This window comes from Oncorhynchus kisutch, linkage group LG16 (assembly GCF_002021735.2).
Source record: "Oncorhynchus kisutch isolate 150728-3 linkage group LG16, Okis_V2, whole genome shotgun sequence".
In the NCBI taxonomy this organism is placed as follows: domain Eukaryota; kingdom Metazoa; phylum Chordata; class Actinopteri; order Salmoniformes; family Salmonidae; genus Oncorhynchus; species Oncorhynchus kisutch.
The window spans coordinates 9,902,583-9,918,495 of NC_034189.2; the positions used below are offsets into that span (position 1 = coordinate 9,902,583).

Here is a 15,913-nt window from a genome sequence, read left to right on the forward strand (position 1 = left end):
ACTAGGGGTTAATTGGTTTCCAGTCCAGGACTAGGGGTTAATACTAGGGGTTAATTGGTTTCCAGTCCAGGACTAGGGGTTAATTGGTTTCCAGTCCAGGACTAGGGGTTAATTGGTTTCCAGTCCAGGACTAGGGGTTAATTGGTTTCCAGTCCAGGACTAGGGGTTAATTGGTTTCCAGTCCAGGACTAGGGGTTAATTGGTTTCCAGTCCAGGACCAGGGTTAATTGGTTTCCAGTCCAGGACCAGGGGTTAATTGGTTTCCAGTCCAAGACTAGGGGTTAATTGGTTTCCAGTCCAGGACCAGGGTTAATTGGTTTCCAGTCCAGGACCAGGGTTAATTGGTTTCCAGTCCAGGACTAGGGGTTAATTGGTGTCCAGTCCAGGACTAGGGGTTAATTGGTTTCCAGTCCAGGACTAGGGGTTAATTGGTTTCCAGTCCAAGACTAGGGGTTAATTGGTTTCCAGTCCAGGACTAGGGGTTAATTGGTTTCCAGTCCAAGACTAGGGGTTAATTGGTTTCCAGTCCAAGACTAGGGGTTAATTGGTTTCCAGTCCAGGACCAGGGTTAATTGGTTTCCAGTCTGGGTACCAGGACCAGGGTTAATTGGTTTCCAGTCCAGGACTAGGGTTAAATTGGTTTTCAGTCCAGGACTAGGGTTAATTGGTTTTCAGTCCAGGACTAGGGTTAATTGGTTTTCAGTCCAGGACTAGGGTTAATTGGTTTTCAATCCAGGACTAGGGTTAATTGGTTTTCAATCCAGGACTAGGGTTAATTGGTTTTCAGTCCAGGACTAGGGTTAATTGGTTTCCAGTCCAGGACTAGGGTTAATTGGTTTCCAGTCTGGGTACCAGGACCAGGGTTAGTTGGTTTCCAGTCTGGGTACCAGGACCAGGGTTAATTGGTTTCCAGTCCAGGACTAGGGTTAATTGGTTTCCAGTCCAGGACTAGGGTAAATTGGTTTCCAGTCCAGGACCAGGGTAAATTGGTTTCTAGTCTGGGTACCAGTGTGTTTGTGACATCATGCCCCTGTACTGCTTGTCATGTCAAACAACAAGGAGGGGATGACATCACAAAGCAGGAACACATTTTTAGAAAGATAACGGTAAGCTTGAAATGTCCGTGGTCTAATTGACTCAACAACCAAAACGCACATCAGCGTTTTGATTGAACTCAAACCAATTCATTTACGGTTGTTAATGAAAATGAGTTGGCTGACTCATTGATGCTGCTGTGTCGTACACCTGTCAGATCTGTTAGGCTGCTACTAGACAGTAGCATCATACTGAGTGATGTTTACAGCGGTTGGTTGGTTGGTTGGTTGGTTTTCTGCCAACCCGTGCCTCACTTCAATGCATCTGTTATTAAAATTCACTCCCCCCACCATGGTTAATGTTGGTGTGTCACTGTTCATTAAATTCAGTCCCCCCACCATGGTTAGTGTTGGTGCATAACTGTATATTAAATTCAGTCACTCCAGCATGGTTGGTGTTGGTGTATAACTGTATATTAAATTCAGTCACCCCACCATGGTCAGTGTTGGTGTGTAACAGTTTGACTTCATGTCTTGAAAAGGTTTTAATTTCATGACTACAGAATAACAGCATAAAATACAGTTTTCCAGGGAGTTCCAGAAACCAGTTAAAGGACAACGCCGTCCAAAAACCATCTTCTGGTATTTGCTTCATTAGTCCATTGTGACATCGTCCCAAAATGTTTTGCTTATCAACAATCAGGTTCTCAAGATATGGAACTTTCAAAATACACGAATCCCCATATGATGCATTTTGCAAATACCAAAAGACCGTTTTGGGGTGGAATTTTCCTTTAAGGAAAGCATGCATCAGTCAGGTGAAAGGTTGTTTGACACCATGTCCAATGTCAGACGAAGACCTTTTGAATGCCACAGAAAATACCATCCATCTGAGTGATTAAAGGAATTTTATACCAATAATCCTTTTACATACATTGTCGCATACACTAATAGTCTTAATTCCTGATCAAATTTTGCCGAACCACTGTATGGCCGAAATTATAGGACTGTCGCATTCTGCTGCACTATCCCAGTTCACCACTAGAGACATACAGGTATTCTATCCAGTGGTGTTCTGCTGCACTATCCCAGTTTACCACTAGAGACATTCATGTTTTCTATCCAACGAACTGGAAGATGATAGATGTGGAAAAAGTGCTTAGGTTTTTCTCTTTTTTAAATTAACATAAGTCAGTTAAGAACAATTTCTTATATACAATGACGGCCTACCAAAAGGCCTCCTGCAGGGACGGGGCCTGGGGCCTAAAACAACATAGCAAGGCAGCAACACATAACACAGCATAGTAGCAAAACATGGCAGCAGCACCAAACATGGTAGCAGCACAAAACATGGTAGCAGCACCAAACATGGTAGCAGAACCAAACATGGTAGCAGCACAAAACATGGTACAAACATTATTGGGCACAGACAACAGCACAAAGGGCAAGAAGGTGAAGACAATACATCACACAATGCAGACACAATGAGGTTTGAGACGGATGGCAAGCGAGACTACCATTCGCTGAACAATGTGTCGTATTCAATTAACTAGGTAGACCAGACCCAGCTGCTATAGAGAGTAATAGTAATGGCATCTTGTTAGGCACAAACTGCCATGGTTTGTTGGACAAATGCTCTGGGGAAATGTTTTTACATCAACACTGAAAACAAGAATCTGTGGTAAACGCAGGCTTAAACCTTTCTGAGATCAGCTAAGGTCACAGAATTTAAGCATTTGTACTCAAATTAAAAGCACCTGCTACAGTGCCTTGCGAAAGTATTCGGTCCCCTTGAACTTTGCGACCTTTTGCCACATTTCAGGCTTCAAACATAAAGATATAAAACTGTATTTTTTTGTGAAGAATCAACAAGTAGAACGACATTTATTGGATATTTCAAACTTTAACAAATCAAAAACTGAAAAATTGGGCGTGCAAAATTGGATTGGACTGCAGAGGACTGGGGTAAAGTCATTTTCTCTGATGAATCCCCTTTCCGATTGTTTGGGACATCTGGAAAAAAGCTTGTCCGGAGAAGACCAGGTGAGCACTACCATCAGTCCTGTGTCATGCCAACAGTAAAGCATCAGACCATTCATGTGTGGGGTTGCTTCTTAGCCGAGGGAGTGGGCTCACTCACAATTTGGCCTAAGAACACAACCATGAATAAAAGGTACGAACACATCCTCCGAGAGCAAATTCTCCCAACTATCCAGGAACAGTTTGGTGAAGAACAATGCCTTTTCCAGCATGGAGCACCTTGCCATAAGGACAAAGTGATGTGGCCCGGGGAACAAAACATCAGATTTTGGGGTCCATGGCCAGGAAATTCCCCAGACATTAATCCCATTGAGAATTTGGTAAATCCTCAAGAGGCGGGTGAACAAACAAACACCCGCAAATTCTGACAAACTCTAAGCGTGGACTATACAAGAATGGGCGGCTATCAAGCAGGATGTGGCCCAGAAGTTAATTGACAGCATGCCAGGGCAGATTGCAGAGGTCTTGAAAAGGGGTCAACACTGCAAATATTGACTCTTTGCATCAACTTCATGTAATTGTCAATAAAAGCCTTCGACACTTCTGAAATGCTTGTAACTATAGAGTATTCCACAGTAACACCTGACTAAATATATTGAAAGACACTGAAGCATCAAACTTTGTGGAAATTAATTTGCGTCATTCATACCACTGTACGTACGGCTTTTTCTCTTGTTAATCGACAATTCCATAATTTTAATGTAAATGCAGTCCCGGATTAGGCTCAATCTGTGTCCGGGAAACTAGCCTCATGAGCCAACACTGAATTACGTAGTCGTCAGAACCCAAATTTTCTACCACTGTGCGCCTCATTGTGTAACAGTTCGCATTGATACTATGGGTTGACGGTAGGGCGAGACTCACTTCCTTAACAAATCTGCATCCCTCCACGAAATTATGAATGGCCCGACACCAAATCACCGTAAATGCTTCACCGCCAACGCAAACAAATTTACCACGCAGCGTCTTTAATCCCGAAACACGATTCTTTCCAGCATTGTAGCAGTTAAACGAACCAGAGGTTCCGGAACTACAAGCCGGCACATTTATGTCCATCAGACACGCAGTTACATACCGTCATTTTCTTTTCGACCCAATGGTAAAGGCCTGAGTGAACACTAGCCACCATCTTTGGCGGTATTGGTAGCAGCGTAAACTGAATGTCCCATTTAATATCTACCCCATTGTGTCAAAGCTTACTACACGGCTACACATGCTGCTCACAATAACATCTATTCAAAAACATAGGCTTGGCTTAAATCAGTCAGCTTCCTATAGCCAGCGAGAAGTCAGTCACCGTTATATGGGCATGTTTAAAACCTTAACATGATTTGCGATAATAGGAAATGTCACATTGAATTCAATACTGAACAGAGCACCACATGGTTCATTCAAAATGGCCAGATTTACCAAGTCTAATTTACTACCACCAAGAAAGGAAGATATGACAAGCATTAATATGTAGATTTATTTATACATCAAAACACAGTCACAGGGTTGAATTGACTTGGCCTGGTTTCCCCCACTTCCTTGCTGACCAATCAGGAGTGAAAGAGGGCTTGCAGGTGTAAAACAGGAGAGCTAGAGGGAAAATAGTGTGATAATTAAACCCTGGTGATACTGTAGGGACTAATACACAAGGTATGAGATGACTTGATCAGAGATTAACCAATCAGTCAGCGTTACATCAGACTGGGGCGGTAATGATGACTCATCACATCAGAGTATGTAGTGTAGAACACATTAATGGGTCAGTGTGATGATCCAAGAGGAACATTCAACAGAACATGAACATCTTCCTAATATTGATCTGCCCCCTTTCCCATTACAACACATATCCACTGAGTGGTCAATACATTAACCAGACCAGGTGAAAGCGAGCCCTTATTGAAGTGACTGGTTAAATCAGTGTAGATGAACAGACAGGTTCAAAGGGTTTCTAAACCACAATACAAGGATTGTGTACCACTCAGAGGGTGAATGGACAAGACAAAGGATTTAAGATCCTTTGAATGAGGCATGGCAGGTGCCAGGCACACCGGTTTGTATCCACTGAAACACTGCTGGGTTTGTCAAGCTCAACAGTTTCTCATGTGTATCACTGGTCCACCACCCAAAGGACATCCAGCTAACTAGACTCCAATGTCGACCCACAGTTGTGTCACGGGCCAACATCCCTGTGGAACGCTTAGACCCCTTGTAGACAACAGGCTGTTCTGAGGGTAAAGTCAATATTAGGAAGGTGTTAATGTCCTCTATACTCAGTGTATTATAATAATCCTACACACCTTCCCACTCCACCAGCACAGCAACACTTCAGCAGCCAACCAGATCTAAACAAACAGAACAGTTTTAACCAAACAATCCCCATCTTAGATTACTAGACTACATCCAGCACATTCTGAAACCAGATCAGGTCCACGTCGTGCAGTTCAGTCATTGTAGCCATCGGTCCAGGGTCTGGGGTCAAGCCCCCACCCAGACACCCTCCCTCCAGGCAGGCAGCCCACCTTACCCCTGCCCCAAAACGCAGGCAGGCTTGTCAGTGTCTGCCCAACCCACAGGAGGACCGATGGGAGGCCAGACCTTGATCCAGCCCCAGAACACGATTGCCACCCGACTGGAACCCAGAAATTCATCATGTACAACATTCCAGAATGCTTCATGTGGAAGGAGCCTTAAGATCACGTCTAAAGCCACACACCTTTCCAAACCCTGCAGACACCAGGACCTCAACCAGAGGGGCAGAAACCTAGAGGGAGAAAGTAGGAAACCATGAAGTGACATTGTAAGACCTTGTAGTCAGACATGAGATCAGTCAATAGCAGTGTATTCTAATCCTGGGGACACAAAACTGGCAACAAGTGTTTGCCCCCCTAAGAACAAAGCTTAGGTGGTATCCCAGAGTATTTCAGAAACAACAGTTTCACCAATAACATTAGGGTCTGATTATTCAAGATGAATTAGTGAAAGATCAGAATTGAGCTGTCAGTCTAAACGAAGCCTTACATCTAAGTCCCGAGAACCAGGATTGTGAAACACTGCTCTAGAGTATAGATCAGTTCAGTAACCAATCAGTCAGCTTAACATCAGACTGGGGCGGTAACAGGAAATCATCACTTCTACATGATACAGGACAGAAGTTGAGCAGCAGATCAAGTGAAAATTGATCCTACACACCTTGAGGTCGTGCAGCAACAGTCCTCCAGTGGCCAAGCTGGAACAGTCAGGACATGGAAGGAACAGATCCCTAATTAAAAATTATGCAGAAGTACATTAGGTACTGCAGACTATAAGCAGAGCATTCTGAAATGAGATCAGCCCTGGGTTCAGTCATTGTAGCCATCCAGCCAGTGGTCCAAGGTCTGGCTACAAGCTCCCCACCCAGACACCCTCCCTCCAGGCAGGCAGCCCACCTTACCCCTGCCCCTTGCACCAGAGAGCAGGCTTGTCAGTGTCTGCCCAACCCACAGGAGGACCGATGAGAAACCTGGGTTGATGCCAGCCACAGAGCACCGGACAGAAGCCAATCAACTGTGACATAACTTCATCACAAACAGCATTCCAGAATGTTCCATGTGGTGGGTGTGTGCCGTAGCAAAGCTTTCATGGGAGGTGTAGTTCCCCCAGTGATGTTAATGAGTAGGTAGAAGGTAGGTGGAGTTTGTAGCCAGTGCAAGAGGTGCAGGGTCAGTGAGTGAAGATGCTGTAAAAACAATCATACACACCTTCCTGAAGACTGCAGACCCACAAGGACATCAACTGGGGGAGGAGAGTTGAGTTGTGGTCAGACATTAGATCAGTCAACAGCACAGCATTAACTAATCTTGGGGACCCACCCCTCTGGGTTCCCAGGACCAGAACACACTGCCAGAGTAGATCAGTTCAGTAACCAATCAGTCAGCTTAACATCAGACTGGGGCGGTAATATGAAATCATCACTTCTACGAACCAACAGGTGGCACCATTATTAATTTCACATCTATTATTCAATTCAGTCTCGACCTTAAATCGTCTTGATACATTTTCCCACCACACTAGTGGCTGATTCTACTTCCTCATGTTGTGCCTAGCGTTCAGCCAGGAGTGGACAGACTGCTGCAGTCATTGTCTGAACATCAGGAAGTAGCATAGATTACAGTTGATAAGTGATATAATCTGCCAGCTGGTTGTGCTACACTTCTACTCACAAAAACATGAACTACACACCTTCATTCACTGTCACAGCAAAGAGCTTCCTGCTAGTGGCCAGTCTGGTACAACAGTCAGGACCTGGAAGAGGAGATTGATCTATATTAATGTGAGGAGATTCAGTTTAATGTGATAAACTGCAGTACAGAAAAGTAAACCCACCTCTATAGATCAGTTCAGTAACCAATCAGTCAGCTTAACATCAGACTGGGGCGGTAACCGGAAATCATCACTTCTACATGATACAGGACAGAAGTCAAGTCGATCATACACACCTTGAGGTAGTTCAGTATCCGGCATCTTCTAGTGACTTGTCTGGTACCACCATCAGGACCTGAAGGAGAGGAGTCTAAATAAACATTCTGAACAGCACTACATTAAAGACAGGCTTTTTTGTCTGAGTTGTTATCCCACAGCTATCTAAACGATCCAAGACCAGCACTACCACCCTGAGAGACAAAAGGGAAGGTGCTGCAAAAGGCCCTGTACTGCATCAGGACTACCACTAGTAGTAGCAGCACAAATCACCCGCGACAACTAGCATGACATTAATGATTCTCCATATTAAATCTAATAGCAGCCATTTTGGATCAACAATGCAGAGCCGAATGCTACTTTGTGTGAGTCTCTGGTCCCATCAGACAGTTGGTAACCCCAACCAGCTGTCCCCTTGTTGCCCTGGCAACGCCAGTGGGTCCACCTTTGCAGGTTCTGTCGTCGACGCAGGGCGTAAGACGCGTGCGGGTGTCATCACTAGGAGCCAGAGTCACCACGACTACCAAACATCAACTGTTCCCTCTTGTTTGCGGTGAGTCTACACTAGACGGGTTATAGCTTGTGACTAAGGCAGAGGCTCTGGTTAAGAAACATGGACTAGATTCATTACCCATAACAATTGCCAAACGTACTCATTAACCAAAACTCACCCGTCTAGTTGGCATCACGGCTCCCTGTTCAGCCATATACAGAAGAACCTAGGAAGATATAAGCTTCAGGTTACAGTCTTGGTGGGGACCAGATATGAGGGCACAAGGAGGGGGTTAGACATAACATATGTAGCCTTTATGACAGGTTACGTAGCCCTCTGCTGAAGTCAGCTATTCCTTTTCTCAACAGGAGTTCAGACGAACGAGATTCCAAAGAGAATATTCATCATGTTCAGCAGAAGGTTGGGAGAGCTAAAACATGTCACGTTCAGCTAAACTATACAAGTAAAAGTTAACAATGCTGTGTAAATATCAATACAATAACCTATAAAGAGCCACTTTGGACAGTTTTAGAACCACAACATACCAGTATGTTGGAGTCCACACTGCAATGCAACTGACCACAACACCCAAACCCTGAAGAATGAAAGGCAAACATTTTATTAGTGTGATGATTGAGGAATCGATGACTAACTGCAGCATTATATACAGTCGCTCAGCAGTTCATGTCGTTTCACATCGGTTCAAAGTGAGCTAAGATTGTCATCATTGGGACTGTAGCATCTTCAAGTGACTGGTTCCACAGAGTCATGGCACATGTGAATGGTCCCTATACAGTGGACTACTGATTGACGAGACCAACTGGACGTACTGTATTGTGACCTGCCCGATGCGCCACTCAGGAGCAGTTCACAAGGTGCCCTTTGGGATTCCAGCAACATGTATACAGGTGGAAGACCAGTCCTACCCGTAGTGGGGAACCCAGTTTGATAGTTGTTGGACGAACTCACCAGTGAAGGTCGTGTTAATCCCGTCAGGAAACTTCATCCCCACGTCTGTTAAAATGAGAAAGGAAATTAGTGATTTGCTGTAAAAAAAACATTTAAACATGCAACTGGTGCATTAGCTACAGTCACTCAGTAGTTCATGTCGTTTCACATCGGTTCAAAGTGAGCTAAGTTAATCATCATTGGGACTGTAGCACATCCCGGTAGCCATCTTGTACAGTTGGCCAGCCAAAAAGTGAAATTGCTTTCAGCCATAGTCACCATGTTAGTACATGGGTCCTGGTCTAAGGTAGGGCACTATAAAGGGAAGTGGGGTAACATTTCACCAACCTGGATTTTCACAACGCGCATCAGTCTTGGTCTGGAATTCTGTAGAAGGAATCACAAACGACTGTTAGTTATAGCTTGGCTTCTATGAGGATAGAAGGCTCTTGAATAGAGCCCATCAGATCAAAGAGTAGCTTCACAAAAGAATCAGACATATGCTTGTCGATGGATCATCATATAAAGCCCGGATGTAGTGACCATATAGAAATGTGGTGCCATTAGAAGTGTCCTGAACACCAGTGAATAAACTCAAATGTTCCTCACCAGCACACATTCCTATTCCAGAATGGAACTCCAAGTGGAGATTCTGTTCAGATGCCTGGAAGTCAGGTCACAGGTAATGCAGACCTGAGCAAACACATCCATGTTAGTGACCCACTAGTTTGTATATATTTTTTACAAGAGGCTTTGGAACACAGGACAATTTATTTATTTATTTTACCTTTATTTAACCAGGTAGGCAAGTTGAGAACAAGTTCTCATTTACAATTGCGACCTGGCCAAGATAAAGCAAAGCAGTTCGACAGATAAAACGACACAAGTAGGCCATCAGATCAAAGTTAGCATCACCAAAAATCAGATATATGCTTGTCAATGAGGATCATCATTTACAGCCAGTCATCACATGCTGAAAGTCTACCCCAAGGTGCACTGAGAACTGTAGCTTTGATAGCCAATGCTAACTAAAGCTAGCATAACCACGTCTACAGGTATGTTCTAGCATGCTAGCTGATAACCATATTCTTAATAGTTGCTAATGCTAATGAATATTCACTTAATAACCTACATTTAGAGTGAACTTGTATCTACTAACTTTGGAATTAGATCCTAGAGGTAAAGTCGATGTACTCACGGGTCATTCTTCTAGACTTCCAGGCATCTGTCCTGCATTTCTGTTGATCAGAGGGGAAAGGTAGGGAGGTCCATTTATGAACAGGCAACATGCAGTCTACAGGTGTAGACTGATCGTCGCTAATGGAACCTTATTTCCAATACAGTGAACTACTTCTGACCAGATCAACGTTAATAAAGTTGTACACTATTGAGAATAGGGTGCCATTAGCGCAGCAATGACAGTCGAATCAGGGGCCAAATGCTACTCAGAATCTGGTAAAGAAGTTTATTCTTCAAAGGCTGATTCGGTAAGAGAGAGTTCATTTTATCATCACCGTAGCAGAGACCTCTAATGTTGGGTTTATAATGACCGATGGTCCGGTCTGACTGGAAGCATACTAGCTAACATGGCACGTGGTTAGCAACTTGCTAACTAAAACCACAACGGAAGCAGGTATTTAAGTAATATGTTTCTTACCAGTGCAGCACATTCGAGTCGTCGGCATCCTGAAAGGAGAAAATTATTTTCAAAAAAAAAATGACCTAATGATAGTTACAACTCCGGTACCTAGCCAGCCATTAAATAACGGTGTTTGCCATGTGACCTCGCTAGCTGCGGACACGTGTTCTGCGAACGCAGCATTTCGAAACACGTTTTGGTAAAATATAAATTGCAAGTCTCTCATCAGAAATACTGAAGTACAATCAGGTAATCAGAACAGGTCTGTGTAAATTCTCATCATCGAAAGACGTTGCAACGCTAACAGAGAGATATCGGCCTGAATATGAAATAAACAAATCAGAACAAAACATGTTTGATACTAGAAATAAATCCATTATTTGTCGAGTAAATTCTGAAGATCAGTGGAGGAGTTGAAACAAAAGGATGGCTTTAGATTGAACGCCCAAGCGGCGACAAAACAGACGAAAGGCAACTTTCAATGTTACTGATAGGTACTTTTGCCGCATTCCGCCAACAGTTAAATATAGTTCCCCGGTTAACTAATGGCAGCAAATGCAAATATATAGTATTTATAGTATATGAACAATGCAAATAAACGCTACACATTAGTGCATTGAAGTGAATGTGTTCCTATCAAATGCGTAGCTAAAAGATGTTCGTGGGAGAGACGGGATAGTTAACCTTACCTCGGTTGGATGGGAGAAGAAAATGGAAGGACTGGAAGGTTCCTGCGCCTTTTATGCTCTTTACGTCCGTGCGTCACGAGCGCGGACTACTTCCTCCTTCCTCGTTTGAAAAAAGGTTTTGCAAAAAAATATATATATACTTTTTTGTTATTATTGTGAATATCAATACAAAAACAATTCTACAAGTGAAACGGTTGATATTGATCAGTTTGCACACGAAATTAAATAAAGCTATCACAGGAAATAGCATTACAAATTTGCCGCCAAAAACCTCATCTGCCTGCACTCGGTCTTGATATATTTCAAGCCTATGCCAGGTTTATGTTTATGTTCATTTTAACTTGCTGGTACAGATGCAAAATTATGTCATAGCCTACAACACACATATACATACACACATATATATACACACACATATATATACACACACACATATATATATACACATATACACATCAGCTCTTCTCCAAGGTGGCATAGCAGTTCAGACGTCTTTTGTCCTCGTCTTGTCGTGTCCTGTATATATATATATTTACAACTTTTTCACATACATTTTATTTTTATTTTCCATCAACTCATCTTCAAAACACTCTCCTGCAACCCGCCTCACCAATGTATATTTATAAAAAAGTATTATTTACCTCAGATCTGTAATCCTCCAAGAAGCTAGCCAGAAACTCCAAGAAGCTAGCCTGAAACTAGCCAGAAGCTAATCCAGAAGCTAGTTCAGAAGCTAGTTAGCTTCTTTACTGGCAAATCGTTAATATTCAGCTAACCACGGTTTGTGGTCATCAGCTATCCTTTAGCTCGAAAATCTATCGCCAGTTCTGTACGGCGCAGCGCGGCTCGGAACGGAACATACCGGACCAATTTTTCTCTCCATGTCCCTGGACATTCATACCCGGATCTCACAGCTAGCTAGCTGCTATCCGTGTGACCATCGGCCTTCGTCGATTCCGGAGCAAACATCAATTATTCCGGAGCTAGCAAGCTCCGTCAATCACTCCTGAGTTCCATCAATCACACCTGGGCTGCAGTCACCTATCCGGACCCGTTTTACTGCCTTCGCGGAGCCCCACCGGGCCTTCACAACTGGACTGCCGACGTTATCTACCCGAAGGAGTTATTCGGCCGGCTCCTCCGTCGCGACGTTACCTGAACGCCCATCTGCGGCCTGCTAACCGTTAGCTGTCTTACCGGCTGCTATCTGAATAGACAATTTTTTTTTTTTTATATATATATATATATTTTTTTTAATTTTAAAATTATTATTATTATCTTTTCTTCTTGGGCCTCTATAACTATATCTATTGTTTTTATTTTTGTTGTTGTTGTGTGATTTGGATTAATCCCCTCTACCACACGGAACCCCACTAATCTACTGACGGAACGCAAGAGGTAGCTAACAACAGACCTCCATCCTATGCTAGCTTGCTACCGATGCCCTGGCTAGCTGTCTAAATCACCAACCAACCTCTCCACTCACCGGACCCTTTTAATCACTCGACTAAGCACGCCTCTCCTTAATGTCAATATGTCTTGTCCATTTCTGTTCTGGTTAGTGTTTATTGGCTTATTTCACTGTAGAGCCTCTAGTCCTGCTCACTATACCTTATCCAACCTATTAGTTCCACCACCCACACATGCAATGACATCTCCTGGTTTCAACGATGTTTCTAGAGACAATATCTCTCTCTTCATCACTCAATACCTAGGTTTACCTCCACTGTATTCACATCCTACCATACATTTGTCTGTACATTATACCTTGATGCTATTTTATCGCCCCCAGAAACCTCCTTTTACTCTATGTTCCAGACGTTCTAGACGACCAATTCTCATAGCTTTTAGCCGTACCCTTATTCTACTCCTCCTATGTTCCTCTGGCGATGTAGAGGTGAATCCAGGCCCTGCAGTGCCTAGCTCCACTCCTATTCCCCAGGCGCTCTCTTTTGACGACTTCTGTAACCGTAATAGCCTTGGTTTCATGCATGTTAACATTAGAAGCCTCCTCCCTAAGTTTGTTCTATTCACTGCTTTAGCACACTCTGCCAACCCGGATGTTCTAGCTGTGTCTGAATCCTGGCTTAGGAAGACCACCAAAAATTCTGAAGTTTTAATTCCAAACTACAACATTTTCAGACAAGATAGAACTGCCAAAGGGGGCGGTGTTGCAATCTACTGCAAAGATAGCCTGCAGAGTTCTGTCCTACTATCCAGGTCTGTACCCAAACAATTTGAACTTCTACTTTTAAAAATCCACCTCTCTAAAAACAAGTCTCTCACCGTTGCCGCCTGCTATAGACCACCCTCTGCCCCCAGCTGTGCTCTGGACACCATATGTGAACTGATTGCCCCCCATCTATCTTCAGAGTTCGTGCTGCTAGGCGACCTAAACTGGAACATGCTTAACACCCCAGCCATCCTACAATCTAAACTTGATGCCCTCAATCTCACACAAATAATCAATGAACCTACCAGGTACCTCCCCAAAACCTTAAACACGGGCACCCTCATAGATATCATCCTAACCAACTTCCCCTCTAAATACACCTCTGCTGTCTTCAACCAAGATCTCAGCGATCACTGCCTCATTGCCTGCATCCGTAATGGGTCAGCCGTCAAACGACCTCCACTCATCACTGTAAAACGCTCCCTGAAACACTTCTGCGAGCAGGCCTTTCTAATCGACCTGGCCGGGGTATCCTGGAAGGATATTGATCTCATCCCGTCAGTAGAGGATGCCTGGATATTTTTTTTAAATGCCTTCCTAACCATCTTAAATAAACATGCCCCATTCAAGAAATTTAGAACCAGGAACAGATATAGCCCTTGGTTCTCCCCAGACCTGACTGCCCTTAACCAACACAAAAACATCCTATGGCGTTCTGCATTAGCATCGAACAGCCCCCGTGATATGCAGCTGTTCAGGGAAGCTAGAAATCATTATACACAGGCAGTTAGAAAAGCCAAGGCTAGCTTTTTCAAGCAGAAATTTGCTTCCTGCAACACTAACTCAAAAAAGTTCTGGGACACTGTAAAGTCCATGGAGAATAAGAACACCTCCTCCCAGCTGCCCACTGCACTGAAGATAGGAAACACTGTCACCACTGATAAATCCACCATAATTGAGAATTTCAATAAGCATTTTTCTACGGCTGGCCATGCTTTCCACCTGGCTACTCCTACCCCGGACAACAGCACTGCACCCCCAACAGCAACTCGCCCAAGCCTTCCCCATTTCTCCTTCTCCCAAATCCATTCAGCTGATGTTCTGAAAGAGCTGCAAAATCTGGACCCCTACAAATCAGCCGGGCTAGACAATCTGGACCCTTTCTTTCTAAAATTATCTGCCGAAATTGTTGCCACCCCTATTACTAGCCTGTTCAACCTCTCTTTCGTGTCGTCTGAGATTCCCAAAGATTGGAAAGCAGCTGCGGTCATCCCCCTCTTCAAAGGGGGGGACACTCTTGACCCAAACTGCTACAGACCTATATCTATCCTACCGTGCCTTTCTAAGGTCTTCGAAAGCCAAGTCAACAAACAGATTACCGACCATTTCGAATCTCACCATACCTTCTCTGCTATGCAATCTGGTTTCAGAGCTGGTCATGGGTGCACCTCAGCCACGCTCAAGGTCCTAAACGATATCTTAACCGCCATCGATAAGAAACATTACTGTGCAGCCGTATTCATTGATCTGGCCAAGGCTTTCGACTCTGTCAATCACCATATCCTCATCGGCAGACTCGACAGCCTTGGTTTCTCAAATGATTGCCTCGCCTGGTTCACCAACTACTTCTCTGATAGAGTTCAGTGTGTCAAGTCGGAGAGTCTGCTGTCCGGACCTCTGGCAGTCTCTATGGGGGTGCCACAGGGTTCAATTCTTGGACCGACTCTCTTCTCTGTATACATCAATGAGGTCGCTCTTGCTGCTGGTGAGTCCCTGATCCACCTCTACGCAGACGACACCATTCTGTATACTTCCGGCCCTTCTTTGGACACTGTGTTAACAACCCTCCAGGCAAGCTTCAATGCCATACAACTCTCCTTCCGTGGCCTCCAATTGCTCTTAAATACAAGTAAAACTAAATGCATGCTCTTCAACCGATCGCTACCTGCACCTACCCGCCTGTCCAACATCACTACTCTGGACGGCTCTGACTTAGAATACGTGGACAACTACAAATACTTAGGTGTCTGGTTAGACTGTAAACTCTCCTTCCAGACCCATATCAAACATCTCCAATCCAAAGTTAAATCTAGAATTGGCTTCCTATTTCGCAACAAAGCATCCTTCACTCATGCTGCCAAACATACCCTTGTAAAACTGACCATCCTACCAATCCTCGACTTTGGCGATGTCATTTACAAAATAGCCTCCAATACCCTACTCAACAAATTGGATGCAGTCTATCACAGTGCAATCCGTTTTATCACCAAAGCCCCATATACTACCCACCATTGCGACCTGTACGCTCTCGTTGGCTGGCCCTCGCTTCATACTCGTCGCCAAACCCACTGGCTCCATGTCATCTACAAGACCCTGCTAGGTAAAGTCCCCCCTTATCTCAGCTCGCTGGTCACCATAGCATCTCCCACCTGTAGCACACGCTCCAGCAGG

General features: G+C 44.1%; 1 long non-coding RNA gene, 7 other non-coding genes and 1 pseudogene across 11 annotated transcripts in view; all 9 read right to left on the minus strand.

Moving 5' to 3' along the window:
- Window positions 1-4,523: 4,523 nt before the first annotated feature.
- Window positions 4,524-15,913, minus strand: part of LOC116353942 (uncharacterized) — a 15,119-nt gene continuing 3,729 nt past the window's right edge. Inside the window, exons 2-17 of one of the 4 annotated variants that reach the window (XR_004203341.1) lie at window positions 11,290-11,389; window positions 10,619-10,647; window positions 10,160-10,199; window positions 9,749-9,802; window positions 9,571-9,654; window positions 9,310-9,348; window positions 8,983-9,027; window positions 8,559-8,608; window positions 8,192-8,239; window positions 7,541-7,599; window positions 7,284-7,346; window positions 6,803-6,836; window positions 6,255-6,324; window positions 5,779-5,826; window positions 5,363-5,407; window positions 4,524-4,655 (exon numbers count right to left, since the gene is read on the minus strand). This is a non-coding gene — a long non-coding RNA (uncharacterized LOC116353942). Of the gene's footprint in view, window positions 4,656-5,362; window positions 5,408-5,778; window positions 5,827-6,254; window positions 6,325-6,802; window positions 6,837-7,283; window positions 7,347-7,540; window positions 7,600-8,191; window positions 8,240-8,558; window positions 8,609-8,982; window positions 9,028-9,309; window positions 9,349-9,570; window positions 9,655-9,748; window positions 9,803-10,159; window positions 10,200-10,618; window positions 10,648-11,289; window positions 11,390-15,913 lie in introns of those variants that run through there. The other 3 variants (XR_004203340.1, XR_004203339.1, XR_004203342.1) reach the window with 3 other exon arrangements.
- LOC116354120 (uncharacterized) lies at window positions 4,726-4,799 on the minus strand (annotated as a pseudogene).
- LOC116354116 (small nucleolar RNA SNORD31) lies at window positions 6,132-6,201 on the minus strand. Its single transcript, XR_004203519.1, has one exon. It is a non-coding gene; the product is annotated as a small nucleolar RNA SNORD31 (small nucleolar RNA).
- LOC116354114 (small nucleolar RNA SNORD31) lies at window positions 6,954-7,023 on the minus strand. The gene has a single exon (XR_004203517.1). It is a non-coding gene; the product is annotated as a small nucleolar RNA SNORD31 (small nucleolar RNA).
- LOC116354124 (small nucleolar RNA SNORD31) lies at window positions 7,436-7,505 on the minus strand. The gene has a single exon (XR_004203524.1). It is a non-coding gene; the product is annotated as a small nucleolar RNA SNORD31 (small nucleolar RNA).
- Window positions 7,898-8,024, minus strand: LOC116354125 (small nucleolar RNA SNORD22). The gene has a single exon (XR_004203525.1). It is a non-coding gene; the product is annotated as a small nucleolar RNA SNORD22 (small nucleolar RNA).
- Window positions 8,354-8,425, minus strand: LOC116354109 (small nucleolar RNA SNORD30). Its single transcript, XR_004203512.1, has one exon. It is a non-coding gene; the product is annotated as a small nucleolar RNA SNORD30 (small nucleolar RNA).
- Window positions 8,683-8,746, minus strand: LOC116354107 (small nucleolar RNA SNORD29). The gene has a single exon (XR_004203510.1). It is a non-coding gene; the product is annotated as a small nucleolar RNA SNORD29 (small nucleolar RNA).
- Window positions 9,104-9,167, minus strand: LOC116354102 (small nucleolar RNA SNORD29). The gene has a single exon (XR_004203505.1). It is a non-coding gene; the product is annotated as a small nucleolar RNA SNORD29 (small nucleolar RNA).